Source organism: Pararge aegeria, chromosome 21, assembly GCF_905163445.1.
Source record: "Pararge aegeria chromosome 21, ilParAegt1.1, whole genome shotgun sequence".
In the NCBI taxonomy this organism is placed as follows: domain Eukaryota; kingdom Metazoa; phylum Arthropoda; class Insecta; order Lepidoptera; family Nymphalidae; genus Pararge; species Pararge aegeria.
The window spans coordinates 4436558-4444596 of NC_053200.1; the positions used below are offsets into that span (position 1 = coordinate 4436558).

The following is an 8039-nucleotide window of genomic DNA, read 5'->3' on the forward strand; positions in this document are numbered from 1 at the left end:
CTCAACCAATGAACATTCACTGTTAGACTTTGATAATAATTTTCAAATTCTATGTCTTTTTGTCGCAGTCCACAGCAGCACCTTGTGCAACTTGGCGGGAATTCCCCTTTTTTGAATTTGTTGGAAAAAAAGTCAAGAATTGGTGCCAAAGGAGTATCAGAAACCGTGATAGGATCATTAAGTTGTTGAGCCAAAGATGTAGTAGCTACAAATGTAGTAGACATTTTGATACAGATTAACACAAACAAAACTAAATGGATATTTGATTACAGATCACAAGGTCTTAGGTTTGATTCACAATTTAAGGCAAAACTTGTTAAGTGTTCAGTTTACTTGTACAAAATTGACAACACCAGCCCAAAAATTTAAAGCTGTACTGCCACTCCTCAGGCAGAGTGCATCTTAACACATTTATCACAGGTATCATTACTAATGTAATACTCATTATTAAAGCCTAACAATCCACCTTGAACAACCATGGTAGGTCAATGCTCGAATATGTTCTTTCCTACGAAGAGGTAGCCTATGACCAGCAGTTAGGCATTAAAAGGCTGGGGTAGCTGAAAGTAGAATCTATTGCCATTCACCTTACAAATGATCATATTATAAACATACTTTTGAACATATTAATTATTTTTCATATATATACATGATATTATTATCGATCTTGGGAAATAAAAGAACAAATTTGTGAAGTGATTTTTGCATTAGTTTGTGTTTATCTCTAGAGGTTTACAGGCTTTTCTTTACTTTTCTTTTTTTTTTTAGATTTCAAATCAGCAAAGGTGCGAGAGCACAGGATAAAATAAAATAAAATCCCAGACCAGATAGTTAGTATATAATTTACATTTTTGAAGGATCCCTTAAATATAAAAATGAGGTTCCAAGCTTTGAGTTTTACTGAAGTGTTAACAGTTATCCAAAGTGCTACCTTTCAGTTGACTTTTCTGGTAACATTCATTGAGATTCCAGGTTATAATTCCATGTATGACATGGACAGTCAAATTTACCATTTTATGTTTTCCTATGATCACAACATGAAACTTAATTTATTTTTTCAAGGATTCTTTTTCAAAGAAATAAGTAGGTCAATCTAACAATCTTCTATTCAATTAATTTCTGTACATTCTTCTGACTTAAAGGATTTCGGGAATTGGATGGGAGACCTGGAAAAGTTAGGAAGTGGGTAAAGGAGTTATAACTTTCAAATATAAATAATAAATATGTAGTGCAACTTTCACTTACCTCTGTCTGTATTATACTTCCTGCCCCTATGTATCGATGCAGCCGACGGGCAAAATTATCACAATTATTACAAAACCAGACCTTCGTATTGAGTTCACTTTATCTTAATTAATTATCACCAATTCACCGAAACTACTGTATTTCGATTTCAGATTAGTAACACAATATTATAAAACAAACACAGAACGTTTTTTTATATCAACAAATCCAGTTCTCTCGTATTGCGTTACGTATCAAGGTTTTAATCATTTGTGTCGTTTAAATATTTTCACGCAGATTTATTTTTAAATTTAGAATTGTAATAATCAAAACATCGAATTGACAATTTTGACAATCTACTAACCTCAACACAAAACAAAAGGAAGCTTTCTAATTTTAATTTAGAACTTTATTTTCTCTTTTATTCACACATCTTTTTTATTTATTACGAGCGCGGAATTATTTTTATTTTTACTTTCGACAGATTTACGATTTAGAAAAGTCTAAGCTCAAGCTCCTGCCACAGACAGATATCACAGACTACAGAAATACATACAAATTAAAATGATGTTTTTCTCAACCTGACAGCTTAGCACAGATAGCAAAGATAAAAGTTCAAGATTTTGTTTTTTTTACGTCCCGTATTTCAATAATTCTTCGATAAACGTTATCATAATTAAACAACACAATTCTAAATGGTAGCGACAACGCAGCTAAAGCGCCGCCAAATAACTAACTAACAAATACCTACCTACTCTGTACCTACGCTGCGTAAAGTAATAATCTATTTTATGATTAGTTGTTCACTGCTCTCGCTAAAACTCAAAAACTGTTAAGACCGATTTGTTTTGGTTTTGTATTGTCAGCTTTAATAGTGGTTTAAAAAATAGGTAATCTATTGCAGTAAATCTCAAACCAATAAAAAATTGTATTTTCGGCTCCCTTTAATTTTTAACTTTATTGGCTTAGTGCAATAAGTATACCTATAACATATTAAAGCTAGGTATGAAAGGACACCTACTCAGCCTGAGTATACATCGTTAAAAACATGGTAAAAAGTAGATAATTATTATCACATCAAACACACATCTTATGAAATCTCCATATTTTATTACAAACTCACTTTTATTTCTAGCTATATTGCAGTTTTGTCTAGTTTCTCTTAATTTTATACCGTGTTCCGTGTACCTCGTTACCACTATCCATAAGGTGAAAATAACGAAACTCTTCGAGGGTGAATGCCGGTGTTAGTCTATTTTCTATGATCATTCCGCTGTCTGTCCTTCCGTCTGTTCTATCGTCGTGTAGCACCATCCACCATTAGCCTAACTACAAGATTTGCACACTCGGAATCTCTATACCGTCAATATAAAATGTACCTTACCTTCTCCGTCTTAGTCGCAAATCCCATATTTCTTTTTTTTTTTTAATTTTCATAACGTTGTGCCAAAAGCTTTTGCTGAAAAATTGGAGGCAAATTAATTCAATAGATATGGTCTATTTTACTCTGATGTTCAAGTATTTCGATGCTCAAAAACAACTCGTCAATTGAGCGCGAGTAAATCTTGTAAGAAGCTACCCAAGGGTCTGGGGGCACAAATGAAAATGGGACAATGTTTAAACTAAACTAAATACTAAAGTGCAAATTTACTCCATCAGCATCTTCATATGACCATTGCAGGGCTACTGCTCATACTTATTAAACGAAGCTACTTACTACTATGTAATAACCGTAACTAATAATCTCAAAACAATCTTTGTATACAATTTTGCACACGGTTACGGGCCTCATCATCATCATCACCAAAGCTCTACAGCCCTGGGTGGGCCTTGGCTTGTTAAGCAAATTTCTCCATTTGAGGCGGTCAGAAGCTACTCCTTTTCAACACCAGACTCGCAAAACCCTCATGTACCCTCTTTACTCCACCTCCCTTAGGTACTTACATGATAAATCTCGACAGGTAGGACATAAATTCTCAAAACTTACGCAAATTAACGCTAAATAATGATCGAATAATTTAAATTAATATTTTTATATTATAGGTTATGTGATAGCGATGAAAAGCTGTAATAGCCTAGTGGTTAGAGCTTCGGCCTCCCTTGCGGGGTGACCGAGTTCGATACCCGGATGGTAAGTGTAACTAATAAATTTAAGATCAGTAAAATATCCCTTGCTTTAAAGGAAAACATCGTGAGGAACTGGTATGCACGAGGGTCCCCATAGCGTTCAAAGTTGTGTGAAGTCTACCATTCCGCACTTGGCCAGCGTGGTGGACTCAAGCCGAAACCTTACTTATCCTTAGGGGAGACTCGTGCCCTTAAGTGGGCCGTTAATGTTTTGATAATGATGATAGGTTACGTAAGATTTTATCGAGTGCATGAAACACAGAACAATTTAAATTCAGAGTGCATTCATTAGTCAGAAAACTTTTGATAACGACTAAGCCATCGGGAGGTATCTTTGCATTGTTCGAGTCGATACTGAAGTGTTTCGATAATGCAGCCGTATTAATACCAAAGTACCCACTAACTCAATGTCATGAACATTGGTTATTAATCAAATATAATTTAAATTGTTTCTTGAAAACTATCTTTTAACTAATAAATAATTATTAGGGTATTTGCAACATCCTAATCAATTCAATAAAATATCTGGTAAATATGAATTTATAGTTATCAAAAGTTTGGTTATTGACCCAGTTTATAAAATTACTGTAACACTTTATTGGGATCGCCCATACGAGATTAAAATGTCCGAGATGTAAATGTTATGCCGTCATCACCTGGAATAATCTTAAAGCTATTAAAAAACTGATCCATAGTCTCTCATTCTCTCTCATTCGTTCTCTCAGGCATAGCTCCAGAGGCTTGGCAAAGGGGATCTGTTATACATCTTCCAGATTATTAATCAATAGAAGTTTGAATAAAATATTGAGTTACTTAAAAATTGTTAACTAAGTGTATAAAAAAAGTCGATGTTATTCTATTAGAGCAGATGTAAGTACCTACTTATTTAGCAACATTAAAACGGTAGAAGCACCATATCTGGTTTATCTCGGCAAACTACTGCGGTCACGCTGCGCCGTTCCCATTTCACTGTCATGACGATGCTAATGACCGTTAAGTATTCACAGAATGTATTATAACGTTCTATCACATTCAGAACAATTTTTTATCATATTTTTTTTATTCTACTATGGTTTCGTCACGTGTTTGAGAGGCAACGGCCGCTAGTTACCACCCTACCGACAAGGACTTACCTCTAAGCGATGTAGCGTTCCAGTACGATGTCGTGAAGAAACCGATTATGTTATGCATAAATGGGATGGGATGGGATTGTACGAGTATATGTGTTCAATATAGGCTAGCTCGTTACCATCGTAGATTGTATCATTACTAACCATCAGGTGTGATTGCTGTCAAGGGCTAACTTTAAGTGAAAAAAAATATGTTAAACGTGCGTTTAAGGTTGCGTCCTGCATGCGGCCAATCACAAGCCTTGCTCGAATGCGCGTTTCTTGTGATTGGTCGCACGCTGGACGCTTTATTAAACGCAGCTAAGAAACTTTAAATATCTTGACGGCATGTCTTTTTCGTCTTATAGTTAGTTATGAAACCAGCCGCTTAGACACTGCGCTAGAGAGGTCGATTACCACCATTATCGTAAAAGTCTGACAGCTAAAAGTGCTAATTTTAACATAGGTAGGTACTAAATGACCCTTAGATTGCGTAATTTATGACGACACACGAGCTATTTTCGATGGCTTCCGATTTTGTAGGTTCATATTTAGTAAATGGGAGATTTTGAGAAAAATAGGAGCATAAAAACAGCACTCTGTTCCAATGCGGGTTAGTGGGGTTGAACGACTATTCCCACCAGTGGCGTGCATGGAGGGTATGCACAGGGTATGAAGATGATATAAAATGAAGAAAGTCTCCAGTACGAGTAATAAAAAAAATTATGGTTAGGCATTGTAAGAGTTATAAAAAGCCTACCCTTAAGTCATCTCATCTCATCTTAATATTATCTGCATACCCTGCGCATACCCTCTATGCACGCCACTGCAGGGCTAGCACGGGCGGGAGATAAAAATTATATCCCCCGTTTATATCCCCTGGCAAGGGATATAATTAACGTGCCCACCTGCTAAATCACTGGAACGTTGAATAGGAGTTTACCTCTAATTAATACACATATATTATTCGTATATTATTTCCACTTGTGCGTCAGTGCTCTGAGAGTTGATAAAGCTGTGGGAGAAGATAAATTTATATCCTTTCCCTGGGGATTTAATTTTTTTTTAATTGCCTCCTACCCATGCTAGCTGGGCTGATTACCAGAAGTAAGCGATAATAACCGAGACCGACTGTTCTATGTGCTCTAGGCACATGGGTTGAGATCAACAATTTCCTAACACCACGCTTGTACTGAAAAGTTTATAAATAGAAAATACACAATAATTTTTAAATATCTTTCGCTCGTCCCTGGATTGACTGCCTCTGAAACTTCATCTTCGTATCAAGCCATTCCCCTCTCTGAATCTTCATCTTCATATCAATGCGTACCTTGTAGTAAGCCGCACAACAAGGTACGGGTCTCCTGTCACAATGAGACCCCTTCTCATTAAGGTACTACTCCACCACGCAGGCCTAGTGCGGATGGGTGGACTTCACACGGCTTTGTGAACATTATGGAGAACTTTAAAGCATGCAGGTTTCCTCACGATGATTTCCTTCACCGTTGAAGCAAGTGGTATTTTGCTAACGTACGTAACTCAGATAAGTTAGAGGTAACCAGAAAACGATGTTGGATGAGGATAGCGATGAGCAGAGAGAAATACAGATAAAGAACCAATAAATTAAAGGCATTTATTAATTTCAATACTTTATTTTTTTATTAAAGCACAATTCTAAGGCACAACGGTCAACATCAACAACAAAAGGTGTATGTATTATCACAATTTTTTAACTTCAATCGCAAAACCGACGATAAGTCTGACTATAAGTGTTTGTGTGTTTGTGGGCATGTGTGTTTGTCTGTGGCATCGTATTTCCCGAACGGATGAATTGATGACATGACGAGCCCAAATAAAACAAAAAAAAATTGGGTTCCATATTGATGTTATTATAGTTCATCCAATTATAATTTCAAAATAAGTATATTTAATGTGTAGAAGTCCAGTTAAATTACAGTTTTATTATTAGTTAAGATAGATTAACTCTACCACTACATTATCTTCCTCAGAGCTCTTTTGTGGTCTGTTTACTTTACTAAGGTCGATTTTAACTTGCAGTTTTTTCAAGTTTGAGGAAAATGCAACAGGGAAACAAACCTGACAAACCTCAAAACTGTTTGTTCTCGTGGATGTCTCAGTTAGGCAAAAAAATAACATAAGGACGTCTCGGTGGAATATAAAGGTAAACTTATCACTACATAGTATAAAACAAAGTCGCTTCCCTCAATCTGTCTGTCCCTATACCTATATACTTAGATCTTTAAAACTACGCAACTGACTTTGATGAGGTTTTTAATAAATAATTTAGTAGAAAAACACTGTAAACTTTTGATATTTATTTTTTCAGATCCGGCGGCCTATTGCCTGCGACTTAAGTCTGCGTTTGATTTTGTCTTTAATTTTTTTTAGAACTACAACTAAATTGAAGTGGCATTCAATTTAGTTGCAGTTCTAAAAAAAATTAAAGTATTCAGTATCGCTAAGCCTTAAATGAGGGGTTTGCTGTTGTCCGCTGAGGAGTTCTGTCCTCTATCTCCAACCACATTCATCAGATCTGCTCAAAGTTTGGGCAAAATTAAACACATATTATAACCTCTATAGTACAAAAATAATCATTTAAATCGGTTATAATTTGTCGGAGTTATGGTGTAAAATCGTCAAACATTTTCATTCCCTCTTCCAAAGGAACTTAGCTTAATGTCGGGATAAAAAGTATCCTATATTACTTCTAACACTTCCAAAAATATGTGTACAAAGTTTCATGAGGATCGGTTAAGTAGTTTTTGCGTGAAAGCGTAACAAACAAACTTACATTCACATTTATAAAATTAGTAGGGAGGTATAGGGATAGGGATTTTATTAAAAAAAAATATATTGGTAAGCACTTATTTGTTTATCTTGTGTATATGTTACCGTAAAATTGCAAATACCATTAGATTAGATTAGATTGTAGACTGTCCAAAGATTGTGAACCATAAATAATTTACTGCTTACAAGTTTTTCAGTAGATTATCATCTATCTAACTGGAATTTTGAAGCGGTGATAGTTCAGTGGGTAGTACTGCGACTTAACTTGCAGGGTGTCGAGTTCGAATCCCAGCATTTTATGTTGGACATTTAATTAATTTAATTAAACGATAGTTATCTCAACATATATTTATTAATATGATTAAGATGATTTTTACACTTGTTGAAAAATATGTAAATTAACATTAAAGAAGACGTGAAATTAATCCTGACGTTACGTCGCGCACGTTCGAATCGTAATTTTCTCCCGTAATTAATGTCATTGTGTAAGCGCAAACAACAATATACGTTGACACAAAAAAAAATATTAAACATAGTGAAGTTCAACAATGCATCAACCAACCTCGAACGACATTTTCTTCCTAATGCGCGTTTTAAAAACAAATAAAATATCACTTGTTTCAACGATGAAGGAAAACATCGTGTGGAAACTTGCATGCCTGAGAGTTCTACACAATGTTCTCAAAGGTGTGTGAAGTCCACCAATCCGCACTGGGCCAGCGTGGTGGACTACGGTCTTAACCCCTTCTCATTATGGGAGGAGACCCGTGC

The 8039-nt window shown here is 35.4% G+C and overlaps 1 protein-coding gene across 2 annotated transcripts in view; it reads right to left on the bottom strand.

Annotated features, from left to right (window-relative positions):
* The window catches only part of LOC120632989 (probable beta-hexosaminidase fdl), a 111872-nt gene extending 109940 nt beyond the window's left edge, over window positions 1–1932 (bottom strand). For both annotated transcript variants that reach the window (XM_039903002.1, XM_039903001.1), the window contains exon 1: window positions 1246–1932. The gene's annotated coding sequence lies outside the window, so the exon portion shown is untranslated. The remainder of the gene's footprint in view (window positions 1–1245) is intronic.
* Window positions 1933–8039: the final 6107 nt, after the last annotated feature.